At 53.3% G+C, this 27,058-nt stretch overlaps 1 long non-coding RNA gene across 3 annotated transcripts; it reads left to right on the top strand.

Annotated features, from left to right (window-relative positions):
* Positions 1–7: 7 nt before the first annotated feature.
* LOC143684506 (uncharacterized) lies at positions 8–26,454 on the top strand. 3 transcript variants are annotated; one of them, XR_013176056.1, is made up of 6 exons: positions 8–3,665; positions 4,063–6,283; positions 6,450–9,212; positions 21,021–21,152; positions 21,267–21,418; positions 22,713–26,451. It is a non-coding gene; the product is annotated as an uncharacterized LOC143684506 (long non-coding RNA). The 3 variants fall into 3 exon arrangements; XR_013176055.1 differs by having other exon boundaries at positions 8–6,283; positions 22,713–26,454; XR_013176057.1 differs by lacking the exons at positions 21,021–21,152; positions 21,267–21,418; positions 22,713–26,451 and adding an exon at positions 12,179–19,183 and having other exon boundaries at positions 8–6,283.
* Positions 26,455–27,058: the final 604 nt, after the last annotated feature.

Here is a 27,058-nt window from a genome sequence, read left to right as displayed (position 1 = left end):
TGGGGGCGGGGGGGGGTGGTTAGTCCTCTGCATTTTTCTTCATTTCAGTGACAAGTTAGAAAGGGAAGCCCTGATCTCCTGATTCTGCAATTCTTCTGCCCTTGCATCTTCTCCCATCCTCCAACCCATCCTCCCCAGGCCTCCCCTACACTGCACCAGCCTCAGCCAAGTACTGAGAACCTGGGGCCCTCCTGCTGGACACGCCTGCCAGCTGTGAAGCCCAGAGCACCTTGGCCCTGCTGGGGAGCTTAGATGGGCTGACTCCCCGACGTTTCACAGTCTTCCCTTGTCAGCGATTGGGCCACTTCTGTCATCACATATTGGGAAGTGAGCTTTCAACTCTGCAGGAGGTTTCCTAAAACAGAACACACCTCGGCACTGATGCATACACAAGGCTGAGGCAGAGTCATGGGTTTCAGGTCATACAGGATGTGAGAGGAAATGCTTTCCGGTGAATCCACTCGCTTTTTTTTTGAGCCCCAAATTATGGAACTGGCTTCAACCCAGCAAATTCTTTCCAAAGAATTTGCTGCTTTTTGTACTTTCATCCTCATTCTTCCTGCTTTTGTACCCAGTTTCCCCAAACTGCCCTTATCGTGCCTTAGGACTATCCCTTTGCTGCCTCCTGCCTCCTCATCACCTTTTAGACCAGCCACCCCACCCGCCTCTAGGATGGACCTACAGGGTGCGAAGGAGAAGGAAGGAGAGGGGGGTGCTCAGTGCCCACCTAGCAACATGGAGGCCCGAACTAGGGTTTCAAATAGATCCCATAGGAAACTTCCAAACAAACACACTTGCCCAGGCCACCCCCAGGGATTTTGGTCAGTGAGCTTGGAGTGAGGCCCAGGCTGCGGATCTCTGCCCTGAGCTGTGGATTAGGGGAGGAATGGAGAGAGAACTTCCTCCCACAAGGCTGTCAGTCTCTGAATAGCAAAAAAACAGAGAGAGAAAGAGCAGTGTGGAGAGAAACTGCATTAGGGAACAGTTGCCTGTAATTGTTACCAAACTTCTGAAAAGCAAGAAACAACAAAGAAATAAAAGCAGTAGATAATTAAGTACATAATTGTACACACCACTCGTTAATTAAGCTTTTACTCCTAAAACCTGACAGAATCTGCTTACAAGGTGATAGCATGAGGGAATGTGGCATATGGCAAGCCATCTGCAATACAAACGCTTTGTCGATGAAAATCTCCCTGCCCCACGAAAAGAATGAGACACTAAATGTAGTTTTCTGGAGAGGAGCGATTTATCTTCATTCCGTGCAGGAAATGAGTTGATGCTACGGAGTGAAGATGAAAGAATGTCAGGAATAGTCAAGCGGCCTCTCCATAATGACCCAACCCCCCCCTCCACGCATGCCATGTCTCTACACATTTTGGGAGTCATGCTGCAAGCATATTGAATGGCCTCTTGGTTGGCTTATTGAAGAGAAATTCCTTGAGGACACATGAAGGCCAACACATGTCTCCTAAGCCCTCCTGTTGTGACTGTGCAGAGGGTCAAGAAAAGACATATGGGAATGTCCTGAGGAAAGTGAATTGTGGGGGTCACTGAAGAGTCCCCTTGCCTCTCAAATGTCAACCCATTTGCCTCCTATTCCACCAATAGAACTTTGGTCTCAAAAGTCTGTAAGCTCTTGAAGCCTACTTCTTCAACTGTCAAATGGAGATTTTACAAGGGTCACCACCCTGCATTGACACAAGGCCTGGTGAGACGATGTAAAAAATTATATTACTGCTACTAATAATAGGCACTCGAACCCTTGACGCTCACACCTCCATTTTCAGGTAAATCCTGACCTGCATCCAGAGCTCACAGCATGGAAAGCCAGAGGGAGGGGTCAATCCTTGATCCTTCTTTACTCCACGGGGGAATGGGGAGGGCTGGTCTTTGGGAGAGGAGGTAGGGAAGGGAGGCCCCGGCAGGGGAAGCAGTGGAAGGAGCCCTGAGCTCCAGGCAGTGTGGACTTCTCACCTTAATTCTAAGGGCCTTCCCAGTTCTGCTGCTTAAGTTGCAAGAGTCTGCCATGTGCAACCTGCAGAAACTGAGGCAGCTGAAAGACGGGGAGGGCTGCTTGGGAGATGGGGCTCTTGGGGTCAACAGATGAGCTGGCCATCTGGAGATGGGGCTTGCTGGGGATGCAGCAGGAGCTGGAAGGGCAGACCACACCGTGTCTCTGCCTACTGACTGCTTTTCCACTGATTTCCTCCTCAGCCGCTAGACCTTCAACCTATTCACAATACTTGACCACGCCCAGGGGCTCTGGCTATTGCCCACCCCAGGGGAGGTTGTCTTTGATCTCATGCTCCCTTTGGCCCCATGGGCAGGCCAGGCTGGCCGGGTCACAAGTACAAAGCACAGTGACCTGGGTATGTGGAAGCTGTACTCGCGAGGTCCCACCCTTACCCCCATGGTCACCCTCTCCCATCCCTTCAACTCAGAACTACCCTGTGCCCTTTTGCTTCTGGACCCAAACACAACTCCACCTTCTGCCCTCAGAGCCATCCCTTGCACTCTTTGCGTTACTTTTGTATTCTACAAAAACTCTATGAAAGTCCTCGTGGGGCTGTAGGGACACCTTGCTAGCTTCTCCTCAGGCTCCTCCCCCTACCCCTTCCTGCCTCTCTCCCAGCCCTGCCCTGTGGCTCCATGGGCAGCCCACTGTCCCCTCTGGCACTTCCCTGATGCCTCCCCTGGGTGATCTATGCTTTCCCTAGGGAAGCACAGCCCCTGTTGACTGCCCAGCCCTGGGGGGCCCTCCCTATCCTCACACCTGTGTTCCCACCCCATCTGAGGACACTGGGAGATCCCAGTTCACTCCCTGGAAGGCAGAGCTGTGTTCTGGTCATCATACCTACTGGGTGGTTGAACTGAATGGACAATCTCCAACCATCTGCACGGGTCTTTTGTGTCAACAGGGCACTTTGAGATGAATCATCTCGTGTTATCTCACCACAACGCTGTGGGGCAGTGAGGGAGGAAGCAGCTGGGATGTGGGGAATGGGCTCTGACCACCGGTCACAGGAATCCCCAAGTTCCAGCCAGGGTGCGTCGTTCATGTGGTCGCTGTGCCCAGGTCAGCTCCCTCCCTTCTTCTGATGGGTGGAGAACAGTGTTCATCCTAGAGGGAGCTCTCTTCTGACTCAACATGCCACATCTCTATGGATTTATCAGTCTCTGCGTTTATTCAGCAAAGGAAACTGGGGTTATGCGCTCCCCAACATCGTCCAGGAAACATACTCTAAAGCTGGTGGGGTCCACTCTCCCCCTCATTTTACAGATAAGAATCAGGTCCTCAGGAGAGGCCTGAGTTGCTGAAGGTCATCCAGGCTATGGGGAGAGCCCCCTGCCCTGGGACCGCTGCCCTGCTCCTCCCCCTGGCGCCCCAGAAGGTGGGACCCGTTAGCACAAACCTACGGAGAAGGGGCGTCAGTGTAAGGAGCTGGCAGGATAGGACAACCCACCTTTTCTTTAGAAGACGGCCTCTGGCTCTCTCTGGGAAGGGTGTTTACTAGGACAGAAGAAAAGGGATGGAGGGGGGGATGTCTGAATTAGGGCTTGATGAGGGATGGGAAGTGGAGGCCAGAGAGAAGAGACCGGGATGGACCTGCAGGGAGCCTGCGGCCCGGGAAGGGCCTGAGGCCCAGCCGAGCATGGCCAAGGTGGGTGTTCCTGGGGCCCTGCACTCAGCCTGGGTGGGAGGGGGCAGGATTCTCCATCCAGCGCAGCCTCCACCCCAGCACTGCCTGGGACAGTCACGTCACAGGGGACCTGAGGGCACCACAGAGCTCCTTTCATGTGGGGGCTGGGGGGTGCTCTCTGGCTCCCGTACCTTGGAACCTCTCGGCTGCATGGGCTGGAGGGGAGGAGCAGGACTTAAATTGAGGTGGTGGTTGGGTGGGTAAAGAAGAGCCCTGTGGGCAGGAGAGCCCCGAGGAGGGCAGCATTCTAGGAAGCTGCTCCCCAACAAGGAGGTGGAAGGGTCGATGGGCCGGGCCAAGGGAGAGGCCCTTGTGCCAGGCCTGGGATCCCCGCCCATCTCCTACCTCTTCCCTGCAGAGGTCAACTTGGGACGCCCTGCACAGAGGAAGCAGGTCCTGGTGAGAGCCCCGGATGGCAGACAATAACGCAGAATTTCCGCGGAACTCCTCTGCAGCACCCACCCACCCCACCTTGGGCGCAGCTGCTCAGGGTAAGGCGCCAGTTGGCCCAGCCTAGACCTCCAGGCCCAGAAGGCTGCCAGAGTCCCCTCGGAGCAGATACCAGGGACGGGGCAGCGCCACAGGGGCAGCGGGGCTCCCGGCCTGCAGGGACGGCCCGACCAGAAGCTCCTGGGAGCCACCAGCAGGCTTCTCCTGGGCCAGGGCCCAGTGCCAGCAGGAGGGGACAGAGCCTTTCTCCCTTTGGAGCCCCTGCAGGCTGATCTGGGCCATTGGACAGGCCTGCTGTGCCCACCGCAGCCCCAGCCCCAGGTTACTTCTCCTATGCTGCCCCAGAGGTGCTCCCGAGCTCCCCCCTGCCCAGCTGCCAGGGAAGGTTGAGAGGTAGGAGTTGAAGGCAAGGCCGTATCCTCCAGACCTCGTCAAGCACCACTGGCCCAGGCAGCTCTTCACAGCCTCACCTCTCTTCCACCCCTCGGCAGCAGCTCTCAGGCCAGCTCCAGAACAAAGAACCACACTTGGAGCCCTACTGCTCTCCCTGAGCCCCCCAAAGCCTGTCGAGCAGCAGGAGGCACAGCCTCCCTCCCTCTGGTCCCCCCACCTGGCCCCTCTGCTCACCCCTCTCCTTCCCTGTCGCTTTGCTGAAGCAGGACACTGCCCTCCTGGCAGCTGAGTGGGAGTGCAGTCCCGTCCCCTCACCTTGCTGTGGGGCTTCCACAGAGACTCCTATTTGGGGTCTCCAGCCTACAGGTCTTCCTCACTCCTAGCTGCTTACAATTAAAAATCTGGACAGGTAGGAGGGAGAGGAGAGGGACCAGAGCTGGGCAAAGGAGAGGAAGTTGGGAACAATGCATGAGCGAGAGCATCTTGGACAAGGTCGGAGAAGAACAGCATTCTCCAGCGCAGCCCACGTCGGCACACAGCCTCTGGATGCTGGAGTGAAATGCCCTGTGGAATATAAAGTTAATCTGCTCAGCTCCTGCTCAGTAGTGATATAAACCAGCTTCCCTGGGTATACAATACTCAAATGCATAGCATAATGACTTGTATCCTTTCTTGGTTAAAAGAAACAAAATTTGTAAAGAGAGTTTTTCAATTTCTCTCCTTTCTCTTCATGCATAAAGGAAAAATAATCTGATGCCTCTGGTAGATCCTTTAAAACAAGGTACCCAGGAGATAATAGTCCATCACCTGCTGCTCTCCTAAAAAGGGACCCAGGATGTCACCCTACCCATCCCTCCACCTTTGCTTAGCCCCACCCCCAGCCTTCCCAACAACATGAGAATAGTCTTTCTTAAAGGTTTTCCATGGCTGAGGTTCATCTGCCCCTAATTCTCCTCCCTCACCCAGACTCTCGGACTCCTTTCCCTCCAGGATTGTAGTGGGCTGGGAGGGCAGGACTGCCACTCATTCCTTCCTTCCTTCCTTCCTTCATTCATTCACCCATCCATCCATCCTACACCTAACTAGCACTGAGGAAGGGTGGGTTCTGGAATTTCCCTGAGAGTGCCAATTGAATCTAATTTCATCTTTTAAAGTGAAGGTGATGCTTCAATAAATCCCTTAATAGGCCTGCTCTCTTAAACCTTTGTGGGAGTGAATTCACAAAGGTTATAAATTCTGATTTCTGCTTCCGAAAGCTTGGTGATGACCGAGGGAGGACACTGACTCCATGCTCCTTCTGAATAACTGTGTGGATGGAAAATCTCAGTGGAGTCAGGGTCAAGGGCAGAGCCCGGGGCCGTCCGCACAGCCCCACGTGGCCGCCAGGGGCCAGGCCAGGTCACAGGCCTTGGAAAAGGGAAACCCGCGTGGCTGGTAGCTCAGAAGGAGCCGGGCCCCAGGGAACTGGTTCACGGGATGTGATATCACGAGAGAACAGTTTGTAAAATCTGGAAAGTCAATTATTTACTCACACTGAGAAATATAACTGTTACAGGGACCAGAGCCTCGTGGTTGGTCACCCAGCACATCCTCCCTGTAGACTAGCCGACGCGAGAAGGTGCAGCATAAGGGATGCTTGGCGCAGAAATCGGACCGGAGAGGGAGGTGCCTGGAGCTGCATTTGTTACGTTCCTTACTGGGAAGCAGTGGAGCTGGGAGGAGCTTAGGGCTGCCAGGTAGGAGGATATCTGTAGCCACAGTAGAGGCTGTCTGCCCTTCTTTTTGGCTGCCCACCATCTGAATACTTATGTCTAAGAACACACCCCCTCGCCCCTACAGTTAGCAGGAAGTCTGTCTCCTTTAATAACTACCAGATACTCACTTTTCCTTACTTTTTTGCAGCTGGACTATGCAGCGTGCCCCAGGCTGTGCCAGGGGAGTACAGCTTCCTGGACCTCGAGCAGGAGGCTGGGGATGGAAGAAGACTCCTTTTCGGCAACAGCAGTTTCAAAGGCAGCTGTTCTTACAACAGATCCCCAAGGTCCAGCCCTATTCTGTCTGCTGAACAAACTGCAGGGGCCGGGACTTTGGCGGTTGCCAGTGGCGTCCACTCAGGACCAATTCTGTTGTGGAATTTCCGACGTCGTTCCCGGGTGGCTGCCTCCAGGCCAAATTCTCCGGCCCTTGCAGAATCTGAGCTATCCCAGACCTTTGAATAAATTCCAGTACTGCTTCTCTCCGCTGGCATCACTCACTGCAACCTGCCAGAGGGCCCTTGGCTTTGTCACCTATCAATTGGCCAGAGTCAAGAGTTGGCGAGTGGCTCATCGTGGACTTGTCCTGCGCTCGCTGCACTGCTCACTGCCAAGCCCGGGGGGGTCTCAGACAGGAGCCGGTGAGTTTAGAAGAGGGACCGGCCCTGGCCAGCCATGGTGGCCAGAAGAGGCATCTTGGAGACTGCAGGCCTGAGAGTGAGTAGACTCTAAAGGGACTGTGAGGAAAAGAGTGGTTTTCTGAAGAATAGTCATCCTGTGCCTGACCCTTTTGGAAGCAGAGCTGGGAAAAGCCTCGGGGCCGGAGATGTGGCCTCTGCACCTATATGGCCCCGGACTCAGGGCTGGCAGCCACAAGGGGACATAAAAATGAGCACTTGCCAGCAATTAATTGCTAAAGACACAAGGAAAAATTGTTTTTGAATATTAAAATTATAGATATAACGCTATTAGGAGCATGATTCAGAATTTATGAAAACATTATTTATATTGATTTATTCCCAGAGCCATCAAGACTCCTTGAAAATAATTAAAGTTGGCATTTCCATTGCTGAAGCTAAATGTTGATATCATATAATGAAAATTATATGCTGGGGATGGGCTGAGCTCTAGAAAGCATTAAAACAAACACCAACATCTGCTTCCACCCGCTATTAATTTCCCCTTGGGCAATGAGTAGGTCTCTGGGGCTCCAGTCCAGCCCCAGCCATCAGCCACCCTGGAGGGCTCTGGGAGATGACAGGGAAAGCAAGGACCGGCACCCCAGGGCCTTGAGCTATAACAGAGCTCAGCCAGGGCCACGAGTCAGGGAAGGGAAGGGTCCAGACAGGAGGTCAGCTCGGCCAGGGCCTGGGACAGTGACAGCGTACTCCTTACTGCCTCACCGTGGGGTCCCTGCTGGCCTAGGGGCCCTCACCAAGGCCAATCACAGAAGGCAAGGAAGAGAGGGAGGGAGAAAGGGTGGAGGGGGATGGAGTGGGGAGGGAAAAGAAATAAGGAAGGTGGAGAGGCAGGCTGGTAAGAGGGAAGGGAGTAGGGATGGAAGGTGACCTCTGCCTTGGAAAATTCCCTACACTCACGTGACTGCAAAGCTTCTGCCCCAGGCTGACACTGAATGCCAGTCTCCCCTTCTACGAGGCAGCCTCTGCCCGTGAGGATCTTTATTTGTTGATGGCTTTATGAGAGGCAGCTGTCTCCCCTTGGAGTCGGCACCTGTCCCATCATCTCATCCTTGTCTTCATTTCTCCACCAAGTACACAGGACAGTTGGCTTCTCGTTGTCTCCTTTATAAAAATCCTAGAATTGGGGGACATGTTCTAAAACAGTGATTTTCAAACAGCAAGATGAGACCCTTTGGTGGGTAGTGAAATCAATTTCATGGGCTGCGACCAGCAGCATCACAGAAGAAAAAAAATCAAACGGAATATATCAGAATACATGGCAAAGCAGTGCACGGATGTGTGAGTCCTGGTAATATTTTTTCAAAATAATAGGAAGGCTATAGCTCAAGGGTTTCATCCAGATTTTAATTTTTCCATATCAGTTCCTAAAAGTGAGTGAAAATGGGGATATTAAACCCTGGCACCTTGTTAATTTCGATTTTGATTCCAGGATGTGTTCTTGAGGGCCAGGGATGGGATGGGGAGGTTAAACCTCACTGTACACACACACACACACTCTCTCTCTCTCTCACACACACACACACACACACACACGTAGACCAACAGAGACCCACAGGGCATATTTCTGTCTACATGTTCTCTATGTGCATTTACTTGGCCTGCACAAACCCTGTTGGAAATGTTAGCGAAAGGGGCAATCCAGGCAGCTGGTTTCGCTCTCGTTAAAAGCCCACAAACATGCAAAGCATCTGTAATTGATTTTCTGTCACTGGGAACTTCCACAGGAAGGAAATGCTGAAGCAGGAGCTCCAGTAGCTGCCAGAGAGGATCAACTAATCCCAAGGCTGTCAAGGAGAGCTTTAGGGTAGAGAAAGTACCATCCCTGTGCAATGTTGCATTCATTCATTTACTCATTCATACATTCAGCAAACCTGTTTCATGTACCTACTCTATCCCATGCACTGAGTTAGAGGCTGGATACTTCGAGATGTCAAAGCCAAGGTTTGACTCCGTGTTGCCTCCTCTGGTGCCTGAGAAATCCTGGGCTCCCATGATAACACAAGGCCCTAAGCGGAAGGCTAGCGTTGGGTTCCACCACCGTGGGCATGCAGAGGAGGGAGGGGCGGGGTGGGAGAGTATTCCCGGCAAAAGGACAGCACGTGACACAAAGGCACAGTCGCTTGTGAAAGCCTGGCTCAGACTGGAGTGTGAAGGGATGGCTGTCACAACAAAGAGGACTCAGAAAAACCCATAGCATGACTGAAGTCCATGTGAGCCACATGAAGTTGTTGAAAGAACTGGGTGCCTTGGGTGGGGTGTGGCAGGCAGGGGGAGGAGGTAAGAAAGGGTACCTGGGAGATACTCAGATGCAGAGATCAAGGCACTGCACTGAACGCTGCAGAAAGGGAATTGTCATGCATAAAGCATGACCCCTCCCCCACAAGCCCCCCAGGCATGCACGTGTGAGCACACACACGCACACACACATACTCGGGAGGATGTGGCTGAAAAGGGATGACAAGCTCCGGGATGGTCCAAAGGAATCCACCAGTGGAAGAGAACCCCTTCCCTAAAACGGCTTTGCCTCTCTCCCAAGCTTCCTTATCTCTATGTATTCTAAATCTGCTTTTCCCACCCCCACCTCATGCCCAGGAATCCTAGTGAGGGCCACTGGGAGTGGGGCCTCCATGCCCAACCTCTAGAACGAACAGACCGGCAATAGCTGACAGAGGAGAAAGGGGTAGATTCTCCTGGTGCTGCTCCATGTGCATGTAGAGGTCCAAGGTCCTTCTCCCGAAGGATTCTGGGCCCTCCCTGAACTCCGTCCCCTCAGAAAGGACGAAAGGCCCAGGGAAGGGGGGTGGTCCTAGAGAGTGCCCTCTGGGCATCCTTGGTGAACATCCTGGTTCTCTCCCAGCTTCCCCCTACCTCTTTCCCTCTTCCTAGCAGCCCCTGATCCCTTTTTTTGGGGATCCTGGGCATTTGGGGAGGCACACTCTACCCCGGGGGTAGAAAACATAACCTGGGCTAAGCCAATTGGTACACTGAGGGCCTGGTATGGTGATTGGTTCAGAGCTAGCCACGTGACCTATATCGGTCCAATCAGAATGTGTCTCAAGACATCCACTAGGAATGCTGGAACCAAGACCCTCTTTCCTGCAGGACATGCAGACCGTAGAGGGGTGGAAGCTGTGTTTTCAGCTATCTGGTGACTCTGAAAGTGTCATCTTTGGAAGCCAAACAATGGAAGATAAATGGAGCTATGGAAAGAATCTTGCGTACTAGGCCCCTCCAAAACCCAGGGACACTTAACAGTTCTGCCAGAGCTCTGAAGCCCTATTTCCATTGCTCCAGGCCCAGGCTTCCGGGCTTAACCTGTTAGAGACCATAGAAGTAGATCAGTGCACATGGCAATAATAACAGGTAACAGTTATTGAGCACCTAGTCTGTTGCAAACTCTGTCCTATGCACATTCCGGTGTTAACTCCTAAGACCAACTTTGCAAAAACCTTTGTGGGAGGCATGATGACAAGACTATTTTTATGTCTATGAGGAAACTGAGGCACAGAGAGGATAAGCAATGGCTCAGGGTCACACACTTGAGTAGGTGTGGCCACACAAGTAGGTGTGGCCAGGCTCTGACCTCAGGGCTCGGAGGCCTGGATAAGGGCAAAGCCCTCATGTTCCTTCATCTCTTACATCCTGGCCAAACGTTTACGTGGCTTCTAATGCCTCTTCATCAGTCTTCACAACCTTCCTATCAATAGACTGTTTTCTGAAAAATATCACTTGGGAAAATGGCCACTTGTGGAGAACAAGACCCAGGAGGGGTCTCACTGCCCATCTCCACCACCACCCCATCCCCATCTCTGCCTTGGCCTTTCTAACCAGGCATCCCCCTGACCTTAGGGACCAAGGCCCAGTGGAACATGTGACTGGAGCAGAGAGTTGGCGGTCCTTTACTTCTTTACCACTTCCTGGCAGCCTGTGCCCATAGTAGAGGGACTCCCCTGGCAGCAGACTGGATCTACCCCCACCCCCATTCCATAAGGAGCTGGATCTTTCCAGTGCAGACAGCTCTATCTCTATGGATTCACATGGCCAGCCCACTTGCTCAGTTCCATCCCAGCCTCAGCAGGGCTCTGGCCTCTGGGCTTGAGAGCCTCTTTGTGATGGGATGAGCTCTCATGTGTGTGTTTGCATTTGGAGCAGCTAGCTTGAGACTCCTGCTTTCCCACTCTGCAGCAACAGACATTCGTTCTGCTGCCCTCCTTGGCACTTGACCGATGCATTCATCCAATGTCAGTCCTTCTGGGAAACCTTTGCCTCAGTTCCCTCCTCAGATGCTTCCAGCCCCTGGCTGTCCCTTAAGTCTTGGATATCCTGGAGACGTTGTCAGGGTGGCAGGAGGGTAAGAAAGTACGTTTGGTAGCTCACCTCATCCAACATGGATTTCAACTGCATTCCATTCTAACATATCAAAAACTACAATTCTCAGACTACCCTGCAGCTAGGTTCCAGAGGTGGTTGAGGGTCACTGTTTTAGTTTGCTAATGCTGCTGGAATGCAATATGCCAGAAATGGGTTGGTTTTTATAAAGAGGATTTATTATGTTACAAGTTTACAGTCTTAAGGCCACAAAAATGTCCAAACTAGGGCATCCAGAAAATGACCTTGACTCAAGAAAGGCTGGTGGCATCTGGAACACCTCTATCACCTGAGAAAGCATGTGCCTGGCATCTGCTGGTCTTTGGCTTCTGATTTCAAACAGCTTCCCTGGGGGCATTTTCTTGCTGCATCTCCAAATGTCTCTATGTCAGGTCTGAACTTTTTCCAAAATGGTTCCTCTTAAAGGACTCGGGTAAGCAGATTAAGACCCACTTTGAATGGGCAGAGATGCATCTCCATGGAAACCACCTAATCAAAAGGTCCTACCCACAGTTGGGTGCATCACATTTCCATGGAAACAGCCCAATCAAAAGGTCCCACCCTAAACAATAGGGCTGCCCCCACAAGATTGGATTAGGAATAAGAACACAGCTTTTCTGGGGTACACAACAATCTCAAACCAGCCCAATAACCACTTTAGATGCACCTGTATGAGACCTTGATTTAGAGCTGAATCATGTGGGGAAAGAGACAGGGTCTGGGGCACCCATGTTTGTGGTGGGGGTTATGGCAGAAGCAGTCTGGTTTGGGAGCCTGCAACTGCAGTGGCCACTTTCTGATCCAACAGATGGTTCCTGACTTGGTGGTTTCCTTGTTGTGGCAGACATGGTATGTTTCTGGAGCTGTCAGCTGGGGGAAATGTCCAGACTCTACAGCTTCTTGATTGCAGGATCAGCAACAGCCTTCTTGGAAGCCCAGTTCTGCAGCATAGCTTCAGGAATTGCTCCTGGAATCTCACCCTGGAGTCTGTTTCATCAGCCCTTTCAACAGTTCTGTCATCTAATACTGATGATTAGATACTACAAATAGTAGTAAATCCTTTTCTGCTTGAACTAGCTAGAGAGGCATCTGCTCTCTCCAGAGGAACCCTGATTGACCCAAGGAGTCATGGCTGCAGTAGAGAGCTCACCTGCTGGTGGACTCTTAGCCAGGCGCAGGCAAGGAACAGCTGCAGGGCCCAGCCTGTATGTCCTTGGGGGAGCCCTAGACTTTAAAATCCCAGGGAGACAGATAAGCATTGCCAACAGCTGCAAGGAAGTCTCTGCCCAGAGGACAAAGCTAACTGACTTTTGTGGCAGCAGGAGGCACCCCCCTAACCTGGGGGAGGGTAAACCATGGAGGAAGAACTGGGCAGGGTGAGAGGTATACTTAGTTGCAGATGACAGAATCCCATGATTCTTGCAGAAAAAGATCACGGGGCATAGAGAGCTCAAAAAGTACTAGAAAATCCAAAGAGATTCTAGCTGAGTTTCCAGGAACCACTCCAAACACTACCCCCCAGAACTGGGCTGCCAGTGGGTGCTGCCTCTGCCACATCAGGAAGTCACAGGATCGGAAAGCTGCCATATGTATCTGGTTACAGAACCACGCCACTTGTGCTACGCTTGGCTTTAGTGAAATGGAAACCTCATGCCCTTCCTCTCCATTCTCAGTTGCAAATCAAAGTCTCATGTGTGAATGCATCTGACTGGGATTTTTCTCAATCATATCTAGAACCCAAGGGAGCCTGGGATTTTTAGCTTTCCAGCCTCTGCAGTGCAAAAGGGAAAGCACGGCAGGAGAAGGTAGAAATAGGGATTGAACGGAACAACCCACCGTACCCAGCACACGCTCCTTCCTCGTCAGTTCTGCGGGGCGGGGGGCTCCCAAGAGGGGTGCAGAGTCCTGCCCTTGACCCCTTGGGGTGGTCTGGGCAGCAGGTGTATAAGATGGTCACGGGATGGTACCAGAAGGACTGAGCCTATTGGCCACAACACCTCCCAATAGTTAAAGCAGAAAAGGAGCTCATTATGGCATATTTGGTAAGTCACAGAGTCTCTGGGAGGGCCAGAGGGCTAGGCTTGGCAGCTGTACAATCAGGAATGTCGGCCAAAATCACTGCAGAGAGCTGGATTGCAGGGACGTTTCTGCCACTGCAGCAGGCCAGGCATCACAACCGTCACCGGGCACACTGCCACTAAAACTCCTGCCGCGTGGGCTCGCAAAGCTGGTGTGCCTGTGGCCCTCACACGACAGATTGCTCGAGAGCCTGCATTTTGGGTCACGGCTTCTTATTCGTGGAACTTGGATCATGTGCCTGTGCCATGGCTACAGGGGCATCTGGGAGGGCAAGTACTGATATTCCAGACTGGAGACAGGGTCTCATGGGTTTGGAGGGTTCCCCAAACTTCATAAGGTATGAGTAGATGAAGGGGATGACAAGCATCACCTCCAGCTCCCCAGAGTCTGGACCAGATGGGGGTAAAACCAAGAAACTTGGCATCTAGGGTCTGAGCAGGGCCGGCTGCACCGTCTCACCCAGGACCCCAAGCCCTCTTCAACACTCTTCTCCCCATCCAGGCTCAGGGTTTTCTGCCTGCTTCCTAGCCCATCTCCCTCCCTGCTTCCAGCTTACTTCCTGCACTTCATGGCTGTTGGCTAAATGTGACATCTACATGGTTAATCCGTGCCTAGCTCCTGGCAACACACCGCAGGCATTTCCCTGGCAATGAGGTCAGTTTGTTTTCCATCCAGAAAGAGTGAGAAGGCCATGCCTTTGCAAGTGTCCCGATAGTTGTGACCGTGACCTTGAAGATGAGATGATTCTGTGACCAGGGGAGGAGAGGAGGAAGAAATAACACACTACAAAGAGCAGCTGAGCAGCCACATGCTCCAGCTGGAGTCGGATTGTGCAGCGTGGATGAGCCCTGGGCGAGTGCCTGTCCACTCTGTGCCTCGATCTCTTCACTGATAAAACAGGAGTAATAGTGGTTGGTGCGCCTCAAAACGATGTGTGGGACTTGCTTTGGTTAATGTGAGAAAAGCCCTTAGTTCAGGGCCTGGTATGGACAAAGTGGCCGCTTCGATGCAGTGCCTTTGCTTGCCCACCACACAGCTCCATGCTGGCATGCATTATTTCATTTAAGCCCCACCTGTCTGAGAGGTAAGTACCATCCTTAGTGTCTCTCCAGCAGGCTCGAGGAGAGGTGTCACTCGCCTACTAAGGTCATACAGCTAGTAAGTGACAGAGCTAGAGTTTGAACCCAGGTTTGTTTGACTCCATAGACTTCTTGCCCCAAAGCCCAAGAAAAAGGGGGGTGGTTCCTGTGGCTGAGCTCAATGCATGCTCACCCCTTCCCCCTCCTCCACCTCTGCAGGTCAACACCAAACAGAGACACCTGTTTTAAACCCCTGCTACATGCTTAGCACCGTGCTGGTAGCTAAGGAGCCAGAGGGAAATGGGCCGCAGCCTGTGGGAGGCAGCCACACCCAGAGATTGAGAATCCAGGGTGGTGAGTGAGGAGACAGAGGAGTCCTGGTGCCTCCCAAGCCTGCTGGTGGGTACTTTGTCCAGCCTGGGCATCCCAGGATGACTCCCAGGACATAATGACATTGGACTGGGCTATTATAAAGTTATTTGGGGTATAATTTGTAATATGCATCCATTTGAAGTGAATAGCTTGATGAATTTTGACAAAAGTTCACAGGTGTAACCACCACCCCAATCGAGAGAGAGAGCATTTCCATCACCCCAGAAAGCTCCCTTATGCCCCTTTCCAGTCAATACCCCCAGTCCCAACTTTGGGCAGCCACTAGGGGCTGAGCTTTAAAAGACGAAGAGAACTCAGCCAAGAAAGGGAGAGGGCAAAGGAACAGAGGAGGAAAATGTGACTGTGATGGCAGGAAGCTAGAAGCTGCCCCTTATTGGAGTCCAAAAACCAAGCTGGCAGCAGCAAGTGATGAGGCCAGTCTAGAAGACTTGTGCATATGGAAGAGTCGGGAATTCATTCTCTGGGCTGAGGAACACAAACCAAATGCCAAAGAAGCCAAATATGAGACCTAAACAAGGGAAGCAGGCTGTGGGAGAGAGAACAGAGAAAGCCCAGTGGTGCTGTGGGGGAACTGGGATTGGTGGGGACTGGGGCCAACTGGAGAACACAAGTTCTAATAGGAGCCTTCCCTCCTTGGCCCCATCCCACCATTGCCTGCAGAGATTTGGACCCAATGGGGCCGCCTCTGGCTTTTTCCCAGTAAAGCCAGAAATCAATTCATGTGTGAAATCTCCTCATTTTAAGAGATCAGCAATTTAAATTTCTCACATATTGTGCAGGCCTGTGCCAAGGGAGCCTCCCAAATCATGGCCACAGGCTGTGTTCAACCTGTGGGCCACCAGATTGAGGCTCTGCCGTGGTGGGTGGTGAAGATGCTTTAACAGGGAAGAGTAACAGGCTCGGCCTTGTGCTTTATAAAGAGGTCACTGGCAGCTGTGAGGATCCTTGATTTAGGGGACCCACCTGGCAGCTAGTGAGGTTGTTGGGAGATATCCTTAAAAGGGAGATAAGGACGAGAACAGGGCCGGTGGAGACAGAGGCAGGGACAAGGGGTGCATCTGAATTTGGAAAATGTGTAAGAGGACAATGAGCTGGGCCTGGTGGCCCATACCCCTGTCCCTCACCTGTAGGGTCCTGCATCCTCTTTGAGCCCCAGCTATGGGGACCACGCCTGTGGCACGTGGCCTGCCAGAGTCATTCTTCGCTCGCTGGTGTGACTCCCCCTAGCAGAGTGCAGCTCCTGAAGGCTAGGAACCGTGCTTTCCTCCTTGGCTTCTCCAGATCCACCCACTGCACACAGCACCTAGTGCACAGGGGACCAGCACCAGATGTGAGACCAATTTAGGGTCAACTACAGAGCAATGCAGAGTGGATGTGTTCTGAGAGAGACCTCCAGTCTTAAGTATATATACACTGAATACCCCCTCTAGACCAGGCACTATTTTAGGTGATGGGAGTACAGCAATGAAGACAACAGATACCCTGTCAGCACCTCCTGTAAAAGTGCCCCCCGAGTGAGTCACTTGGCAACCCTGGACTCCCTGCCCTCATGGAGCTGCAGGGGAGAGGTGGACAATAAGCGAAGAGATGAAACATCAGAGATATTTGATGGCCAGTGCTAAGGGGGGGTAGCAAAGTAGGGCAAGGGAGAGAAGGGGTCGGCATGATTAGGGACATCAGGAAGGGCCTCCCTCAAGAGGTGAACTGAAAGGACCAAGCTATGTGGGATATCTGGAGGGAGAATGTTCCAGACAGTGGGAGTAGCAGCTCCAAAGGCCAGGGTGGGAGTATATTCAGTGTGTTTGAGGAAAAAGGGTGGCTGGACAGTGCCAGGGAGAGAGGCAGGAGAGGGTGGACCAGATCCTTCAAGCCCTGGTGAGGACACTGACTGTCACATTGAGGGAAGATGGGAGCTACTGCAAGATTTAGAGCAGAGGAATGGCACGATCTTAGATTTTTAATAATATCTCTGTACTGCTTTTAAGTAGGGATGTGGGGGGCAGAAGCAGTGAGGCAATGAGGGGTTAGTACAGTCCACCGAGAGTGCTCAGTGAATGTTCTGTGAAACATGAACCAGCCAGAACAGAGGGAGAAGCAGCAGAGCAGGTGAGAAGTGGCCAGACCAGGCTTATGCTTGAAGGCAGAGTTGATGGGCTCAGTTGCTGGATTGGGGCATGAGGGAAGCGTCAACGCAGACTCCAAGGACTGGGTCTGATCAACTGGAAGGATGGAGCTGCCATCTAATGATTTATGAAGCTTCAGAAAGAGCTGGATTTTAAAAACTGTTTCAATATACTTTTTATTTTTAAGAGGGAGAGAGATCAGGACATAGCAGCAGCACAGCTACAGTATTGGCTGGCTCTGCAGACAGAACGAGTTTCTCTGTGAGCACTTGGCATGTATTATCCCACTTAATCCTCTCAGCAACCAAAAGAGGGAGGTGCTGTTACTGTTCCCCCTTTGGTGGGACAGTTGCTTGAGGTATTACTCTGCATTCTTTCTGCCCATTCTTGACTCCCTACCACTGCCTACAAAAACAAAAAATAACTAAAACCAAAACATACGTAGCCAGGGCCCAGGAAGTGGAAGCACAAAGCAAAGGTTGTTTGAAGGCTCAGCTCTTCCTGTCTTCTGTCACAGCCCATGCTTCAAGATGAGCTAGTGCTCCTTGGCGTTTGGGGAGGGGAGACAGAACTGCTAGTCAGGCTGCAGAGGGCTCAGTCTCCCTGAGAGCCCCAAAGCAGCAGATGGCAGATTAAAGAAACCATGGATGTCTCCCAACAGAGAACAACAAAGAGAGACAGCACGTGATTGCCCAGCCCTATGGGGGGCCCAGAAATGACTAGGAAGGAGCCCCAGCTCCTGGTTGGGGACATGGTAGGAACTTCTGCTGCACCTCACTCACCAACCTCTAGACCGGATCCCCTTCCCAGGGGTCCCCTCCTCCATGCTCTCTCTTGGGCCCTGAATTGGAGACATTCCTAATTAATGAGAGGAGCACTAGACTGGGACTTCCCCATCTGCCTGGCACCCCCTATCACCCCAACTAGCTATATGATTTGGAGCCAGCAACCTCCCCATTCCAGCTGGACCCACGCCCTTCAGCTATACAAGGAGAAAGATCTCAAAAGTCCCCACCAGCTCCAGAGGCCACAAATCCTCCTTAACCTCAGCTCTTTCCTCTGGAAGCCCCTCTAAGAGTCTATCCAACTGTCTAGCTTACTGCAAAATCCATGAGCAACAGTCTGCCCTGTGCCCCAGGCCATGGGAGCAAAGCCCTGCACAACTGGATCGCCCTCTGCAGCCCAGCCTGACCCCCAGGGGCCCAGGCAGGCAGTTTATCAAGGGACTGAGGGCGGAGAGCTGCTAATGGGCTGTTGATGATGTTCCTTGGTGCTGGCTCCAGAGTTAATTACCCTGGAGGCCCAGGACAAATGAATGCTTCATAAAGCCAAAGCCGCTTGTGAATTATTCATCCGCCATTTGTGAGAGTGATGGGACATCTCAGAGGATGGGGGCCCCCAGATCAGCATTTGTGGGGGTGGGGCAGCCCCAGGCGCCATTTCACAGCATACCCAGAAGGACCTGGCCCTCTCACTCCCACCCGCTGCCTTGGCCCAGCCCCAGGTGGGACTTGGCCAGGCTCTTTGGGGGACTCCCTGGACTTTTGGCTCCTCCCTGGCCCTCGCTAGTCCTGACAACACTTCTGGACAAGGCTGCGTGCTCTGACATGTATTATCTCCTTTAAACTACCAGGGGCCAGCCTGGGGCCAGGTAACCCCCAGGGAATGCAGGGACCAAGACGTTGCCCTGCCATGAAAAATAACCCCAGGCACGATAAACTCCCAAACCATACCACAACGCCAACAGCAAAGCACGGGTGGGCCACACCTGGCTGGAGAGGCAGGGCCTGACCTTTACAGTGTCGCATTTGCCTGCCAACCCCTCACAGACAGACAGACAGACAGATACACACACACACACACACACACACACACACACACGCTGCCCTGAAGATCATCCAGCCCCTACCTGCCCAGCGCGGGTCAGTGGCAGCTCCAAGGCCCCCAGGAGGGTTTGGTCAGAGCCAAGAGTAGGCTCTGTCTTGACAAAGCAAGTGTCGTCCCCCGGCAGCTGCGGCTTCCTCAACTACCTCACCAAGCCCTAGAACCTCCTGAGGGGCAATTTTAATGTAGGCCCAGGGCTCCTCATCAGCCTTGGTCCCGTTTACTCACCAAAACGTTAACCTCCTCCCTTGCAGCCTGTATGCGGACCCACATGGGGCCTGTGCCCACTGGAGCTGTGCTCAAGTATTTCTGGCCTGGTTAGAGAGCTGTAGGCCAGAGAGACCCTCTGGGAGGCACAGACTGCACCCCCAGCAGCCCGTAGAGGCCCTCAAGCAGGCCTGCTTCCCTGAGAATGGTTCCTTTGGCCCTTGCAGCCCAGGCTGAGCCCAGGGCTGGTCCAAAGCCCAGGCCTCAGGCCTCGCCAGCCCTTCCCCAGCCACCTGACCTCGGCCCTGGCTCCAGAGGAATTTGTCCTCCTGTAGGATCTAGTGATGCCTCACTCCAGCCCACACCAGAACCTGGGCTGCATGGGACATCTGGGGGGCCGAGTGGTAGGGACGACCCAGAGGGAGATGTGAGCACAGGGAACTGGGGAGGGAGATGAGGCTGCCGCAGACATCTCCCACCTGGGTTACTTCCAGTTCTCTTTCACAGAGTCCCTGCCCTGGGGCGAGTCTCCTCACTTCTCAGAACCTCAGTCTCCTTATGTGTAAAACCCCTTATCTGTGACCCTCCCACCCCCCTTTTGCTGCACTGCATTTTCCCATCCCCTCGCCTGGACTTCATTTGACTTCTAACCAGCTATGCCACCTTAGGCAGGATTTTAGCGTCTCTGAGCTATTTCCTCTTCTGTATAATGTGAAAATGCCCCTTGCCCTGCTGATCTTGGAACCTGTAGTGAGAGTTAAATTTTATCAAGGATGACAATATACCTTGAAACCATAAATCTCCATGCAGAACTGAGGTACAGGGATTATATAGGAGTAATTCTGGGGTTCCAAACCACCAGCTCAGCCCTGTTTTGGTTGGCAGCTCACTCTGATTTCTTATTTGAATGCCACCAGGCAGGGCACGCACTGTCCAGTTTGCCTCCCATTGCCTGCTCTCCAAGACCGGCTGTTTGGCGGCATCAGAGTTCTCCCTTCCAGCCAGAAGCTTCTGAGGCCCCGTGGACCTCTTCTGGAGTACCCAGCTGGCAGGGAGCCCTGACTGTGCTAGCATACAGCATGGTGCCTCTGCTGCCTGCCCCTGGCCCACCACCCTGCACTGCCTCAGCACCCCAGACTTCTGAGCCCGTGGGTAGGGAGGGTCACCCCCGTGGCTGCCTCCAGCCTTGGCTTAGGACACATTGGCCCCACCGGCTCTGCTGTGGCTGCGTTGTCTTCTCTTCTGCCATTTAGAAATTTGCCAAATCTCTACCAACGGAAGCAGCCCCTGCCCCTCCGTCTATACCCTGCCTGTGCTCCCCAGACCTTAAGGAATATTTAACCACCTGTTAAATGATTTATCCCACTGAGATTCCAGCGCTCAGCGCATCTCACGGGCCTCCTCGAGAATTAACTAGGGCCATAAATCAAAGCGACATCTGAGAAATTTCCAGCCGCCCCAGACAGCAGGCAGTGGCTATAGCTCAGACGGGGGAAATGGCATTTAGGATGGAGAGGTAAGAGCGCTGCTGGGAGCAGCCTCCAGCCTGGCTCGGATGGGGAGGTAGGCTGAGGACTCTGCTTCTGTAGGGCTCTGTCGGGTGGCAGGCCTGTCCTCTTGGGCTGTAAGTCCTCACACATGCAGACCCCTGTACAAAGAGCTTTTCCACCTGTTGTCTCATCTGATTTCAAAACAACCCGTAGAGACTGGGACCAGACCTGCCCAGGTGAGGTGATGTTCAGATTCTGGGAAGAGGAGGTGGGTAGGAGAACTTGACACTGAGCATCAGCTGTGTGCTAAATGCAGAGCCGAGTTGCATAAATGAGCCCTTCAATTCTCCCAAGGACCTTAGAAAGTAAGTTGTTTTTAAAAATCTATTTTACAGATAAGCAAACTGAAGTTAACAGACTTGGCCAAGGTCACACAGCCAACAAGTTTCAATTGAACCCAGATTCTTCCGACTTCAATTTCTGTGCTTTTCTCCACCATCACATCAGCCAAAAGTTAAAACTAACAGGTATTGGGCATTTGATGATGCTCCTGGTACTTGCTAAAGGCCTTGCCTACCTTATTTCCTGTGGTCCTTACAGTCACCCTAGGAAGCTGCTTTCTTATTCTCTCCATTTTGCAGATGAGGAAACTGAGGCGCCCAAATGCTCGGCTCTAAGGGACCCAGTGGCTCAGTGTGAGAGATGTAGCGGCTATGGCCTTCAGGCCAGAATGATACGACTGAACCATCAGGCTCCAGAGGGAGGGGAGAATTCCACACGAAGAGGGACTCAAGTAAGACATTCAAACACCAGACTAGGGCCAGCAGACAGGGTGCTGTGGCAGGAGGCTACAGGGGGTCCCTTGGAGTTCCACGGGCTCCCCCATAGCAGAGCCACTGGCAGTGTGGCTCCGACGTCAGGGCCACAGCAGGGGCTCACTTCAGCTGCCATGTGTGCCTGATGTTCCTCTGTGGGGCTAGGGGCCACCCTGAACCCCCTCTCTCCCCCATCCCTGGAGACTGAAGGTTCTGGTCCCAGCCGTAAGGCCCTCCCCCTTGGGGCTGGAAGCCAGAGTCCGGGATACTGCATCTGCAAGGACAGGCGTGTCCCTAAATATCCCATCCCTTGCTCCCAGAAGTCTTTAAATGTCCTGGAAATGCCAACATTGAGAACTCAGATTCTGTCTTCTGGCCTGCTTCATCCCAAGAGCAGAGCAAAAACCCCTTCTCAGTTCATGAGCCCCAGCTTGATTTGAAAAAGATCTTTAATTTGCAGGCTGGCAATGGTGGCTCAGTGACAGAATTCTCGCCTGCCCTGCCGGAGACCGGGGTTTGATTCCTGGAGCCTGCTCATGCCAAAAACAAAAGGAAAAATAATCCCCAATTTGGGATGTGGGGTATAAAAGATCTGCTAGGCCCAGCATGTTCTCCCCAAACCAGCAAGTCCCCTGCAGACGTGGGGGACAGGCCCTTGCCTAGGCACTCAGTATTGCAAGGAGGTGTTGAAAAGTGGCATTCAAATACTAACACCCCAGCACAAGGTGGAAGCAAGACACCCACTGCCCATGATGGTTGCTTAACCCTAGCCTCACCGCCCCATATCTTCCCTCACCCTGTCTCTATCCCCTTGAGCCCCAGGGTCCTTCATGCCCAGCCAGGAGATCCAAGGCTGATGCTTCCAGGCAGCTGGAATGAGCCAAGACCCTTCTCAGGGGCCATGGTGAGGAGTCGCTAGAACAGGAAGCCTGCGGCTTGTCCCCCACCAGCAGCTTGGCCAGTCACCTGGGCCTGCCCTATCCCAAAAGCAGGGCTTGGACCTGCACCTCCTGGCATCTCCCCCTTCCCAGGGTGCAAATTCAGCCAAGTTCACAAGGAGACCAGCACCCACTAGTGTCCACTCAGGACACACCCAGGCTCCCCAGACTTATGGCAACTCATCTGCAGGAGAGGAGAGAGATGCCTGACACAGTGGTAAGGCCGGGCCATGTGTTTCCTGAGCCTACCTCCCACCCCATAGGCCTCGAGTTGCCCTCTTACAAACCACGCCGTTCCTCCCTCTTCTCATCCTGTGTCTGTTTCTCTGGCCAGATCCCAGCTGCTCTTGACCCAGAATGTGAGAACCAGAATGGGCTTAGTGACTCACTGCCATCACAGATGTGAAGACCGAGGTGACAGGGGCAAGTGGCGGCCAAGGTCTGTATCCCTGCCCAGGCACAGAGCAGATACTCGATTCACTCTGGTCCACAGAACCCACATCTGGTTGACAGAGACTTGACCTTGGTACCCCTGAGCGTCTGTCCCTGGGGCCCCTGAGAGTGGATCTGGAGCGACAGCATCCTAGGAAGAGTCAGCTGCGAGTGCAAAGGCAGAGCAGGGGAGGGTGTGTGGCCCATTCACGGACCAGCAGGGAGGCCTCTGCCGGCCCTGAGGGTGGACTCCTAGAAGCCACCACTGCCAGTCGCAGTGTCAACTCACCCAGAGCAGATGGAAAGGATGCCAAGGCTTCCAGACAGGGCCAGGGCCAGGTCAGTGCCCCGTGTCCACCTTTGGGCCACACCGACAGTGATCCCTCCCCGCAGGAAGAAGGAGCGCATCTGAAACTTTGTGCAGGAAGGGGGTTGGGGGATGGGTAGGCATGGTGTACCCCAGACCTTGGACTCAGGACCAGAAATAAGGCTCCTGCTTCTTTTTGTGGCTTTTGTCAGGGTCACTCTCAGGGGTGGCATTAAGAGGCCAGCTCAAGAGGTCTCTGATTAGCATGCCAGGTGCCTGAAAGAAGAAATGGGCGCCCAGCCCAGCTCCCTACGCTCTCTTCTGGAGTCCAGGGCCCTGTGGCTAGAGGCTGGGCCAGCAGAGGGGACCACGTGGCTGAAACCAGCCAGCCAAGCACACTTATGGGATTGTGCCAGGCACTCTGGGGCCTGGATATCCAGATGTTCCTATTTAATAGCTGGCACTGGAAGGATCTCTAGAAGCCTCCAAGAAGTGCCAGGGTAGTGGGGGGCGGGCAGGGGTAGTTGGGGGAGGGGCACTCCACACCATCCCTCGAGAGAGTGGGGGCACCCAGTTTCAGTCCTGTCTCCTCTGCCTCAGTTCTACAACCATAATCCCCCCAAGGACAAACGTCATGTTATTTGGGAGCCAGAGCTGGAAGGGGTTAATCTCATATTGCGAACAGGAGAGGCCTAATCCCAACACAAACAGACACTCACATATCTTCTAGCTTTTGGTCGCTTGTAGCTTTTAATAGTAATTGTGCATCAGTGCTCTCCCTTGCTTGTCATAATCACACATGGAGAACAGGAGCAGGGAGTCTAACGTGTGGGACCCGCTCAGTAGCACGGTGGTTGGTGTTCGTCAGAGCCAAGGGCGCAGGGCAAGAGCTGTGACTCCCTTTGCACAGATGAGGAGGCCAAGGCTGGGAGTGGCAAAATGACCCAAGACACCACAGTGGGTCAGGGCAGAGCTGGACAGAGCTCACACTCCAGTTCCCGCGTCCCATTCCTCTCAGGGCCGCCCCATTTCCAATCTTGGCCTTTAAAGCAGCAATCCTAATGCAAACCCCAACCCCACCCAAGCCTAGCCTCACCCCTTAACTGAGCAGCATTTGATTCATGAATTCCAACCCTGGACTGAAGCTTCATTCCTAATCTTGAATTTCACAAAAATCCTAGTTCTTCCTCAATCCCAAATCAAATCTAAGTCCCTAAACCGACCCTAACCGCAGCCCTGCCCAGCCCAGCTCTGGCCCCTGCATGTGAGTGTCCCACACCTGCCCTCTGGCAAAGACCTGCCTGGGACGTTCCGGGGTTCATCTCTACTTGGTCCTGGGTCTGCAACATTTCTCGGACTTACCGTGCATGACGTATGGGAGTTTCACAGCTGCTGGAGAGGGCAGATGAGGAGATGGAAGCCCAAGGGGAAAACCCAAGGTCCCTCATCAGGCCAGAAGCAGAGCAAGGCAAGTGCCCACGTCTCCTGACAGCCTCTCTCCTCTGCTCTCACCACTGCTCCATACCACCCTCTTCCCACTCTGGGAGGGCCCGGGCAGCGGATTCTGGTATGGAAGAAGAAATAAAGGAGGAAATCGCATAAGGACACAGGCTGCAGAACACCAGTTTCCAGTTCTTCTCCCTGGAGAAGTGCTGGAAGCGTGGCTGGGCCCCACATTGGCCAATTCAAACTCACAGGTGCCTTCGACCCGAGGCTGTGTGGACTGCAGAGCGGCCAGCCCTGGCATCCCCCCTTACCCGCAGTGGGATATGGATCTGTAAAATGGGACCATACCGCTACCTCAGGTTGTTGCTGTGCATTAAAATCTGATGAAGGATGCAGGGCCCTACCCTCAGGGCAGGCTCCCTGTAAGAGCTTTCTGGCTGTCGCTCCCTCTCTCTGTCTGCATCACCTGTCTTGGGGACAGGTCGCCTCCAGGCAGCCCCTTCTCTCCCCCACCTGGCTAGGGATGGCCAGCAAATCCCTCAGGAGCCCTCACTGAGTTCTTGGATGTGGCCTGAGGGGTGCCTTGTTCTCACCAATAGTGGGGGGTTGCGCACATCCGTGTACTGAGCTCAGGAATGACCAGGGAGGCCAGAGTCCAGCCCCACCCATTCAGGAACATTCTGCTGGGCCACTCAGTGTCAACCTGGTAAAGCCCCAGGGCCTGTGTGGAAATGTCCAAGACTAGAAGTAATCCTGACGCCTGAGGAGTGAGAAGCACCCCCTGGGGCACCTGGAAGAGGGGCCAAGGAAGGAGCCCCTGGGTGGAGAGGAAGGAGGGAGGAGGGCAGAGGTATGAGCTGGGAGGAGGGCAGTTTTTTCCCAGACAGAGGAGCAGCCAGGGCTCCCCGGGCAGGCAGAGGGTGATCCCACCAGGAGAAGACAAATGGCCAGATGGCAGAGGGAAGGCACCGGCTGCAGCCTCCACTGGGAAAATTAATTAAGCCTTCAATTAGCACAGGCCTGCCCCTGTCGGCTCCAGGGGGTGCCCAGGGCCCCGGCTGCCCTGCCCAAGCCAGGAGTTAATAACTCACCCTCTAATGAACTCAGCAGAGACAGCCAAACCATCCGAGCTTGGGGGGCGGGGGTGCCTCCTTGGACCCCCTGGTCCAGCAGGAAGGACAGTGTCGCCAGAGGTGGGAGGGCATGGTGGCTTGTCCACACACACCCCCCACATCTGGAGACCCAAGTGTCCTTGCATTAACCCCAAGAAAGGAAGGGACCATAATCCCAGCATATCACAGGGCAGGGGGATCCAGAGAGGCTTCCTTGGGCTATGCCTGTGCCAGGCACCCAAGGGGAGTGCCGGGATCAAAGGCAAATGAGACAGGAGCTCGTGGTCAGCTGGGGAGGGCTGAGCTGCTCAGCGATAAAATATAAGCCATAGGTGCAGAGGTCATCTAGTCCCAACTCCTCGTTTTGTGGGTGAACAACCCAAGGCCCACAGTTATCCAGGGGTAGGACTGTGAAGTGGAGCCCAGGCTAGAAACTGCCTCTGAGGCTGTAAAGACACCTTCCCATGCCAAACAAGGGAAACAGAGGCCCAGGGATGCCTCCCATGCCTCACCCAGAGAAAGACTGGCACACCCTATCCTCTAGCCAGTATTGCCTGAGAGTTCAGGCGCTGTCTTTTCTTAAGGGAGCTCCAGAGAGGAGCAGCTTCCCCAGCCTCCTGACCAGCCCTCCACCTTGCCCTTCCACCTCCCCATCCGCTGCTCAGGACCCTGAGCCATCCCCCTAGCACCTGGAGATGACCGGGTGGCTGCCAAGCACGGCTAACCTCCTACTACCTCCCATGCCCCACCCCCAGGCAGGGCCAGGCTTTTAAAGTGCAATTCTCAGGCGCCAGCTGCAGCAAATTCCCCTGGCAATTTGCTAAAATGCTGCTTCCTAGGTTCTGCCCAAGACTGGGTGAATCAGGATCTCCAGGGGTGGCCCGTAGAAATCTACATCTTCAGGGTCCTTTTTTTTTTTTCTTCCCATAAGTTCTATTAGTGGATACGAAAATCTAGAAAAGTGTGCAGATTAGAAGTAAATTGCTGGGCGGTGCACCAGTGGCTCAGTGGCAGAATTCTTGCCTGCCATGCTGGAGATCCAGTTCGATTCTCGGAGCCTGCCCATTCCCCCCCCCCAAAAAGAAATTAATTGCCCAATTCATTTTCACAAATTACACGTGTTTGTAAAAATGGGTATCCAGATCAAGAAACATTAATGGCCTCTCAAAAGCCCCCCTCATGCCCTTTTCCAATCCCGACCTCCTGAAAGGTTAACCACAATCAGACCTCTAACGGCATTGATCAGTTTGGCAAGCTTTTCAACACCGTATGTGCGGAATCGTACAGACACTTTTGCGTCTGTCTTTTTCCACTCAACAGTGTTTGTGAGATTCATCCATGTTTTTATGTACATTTATGGTTCATTTATTCTCACTGCTGAGT

The sequence above is a fragment of the Tamandua tetradactyla genome, chromosome 5 (assembly GCF_023851605.1).
Source record: "Tamandua tetradactyla isolate mTamTet1 chromosome 5, mTamTet1.pri, whole genome shotgun sequence".
Taxonomy (NCBI): domain Eukaryota; kingdom Metazoa; phylum Chordata; class Mammalia; order Pilosa; family Myrmecophagidae; genus Tamandua; species Tamandua tetradactyla.
The sequence above is the reverse complement of the archived record's forward strand: the minus strand, read 5'-3'. Positions and strand labels throughout refer to the sequence as shown.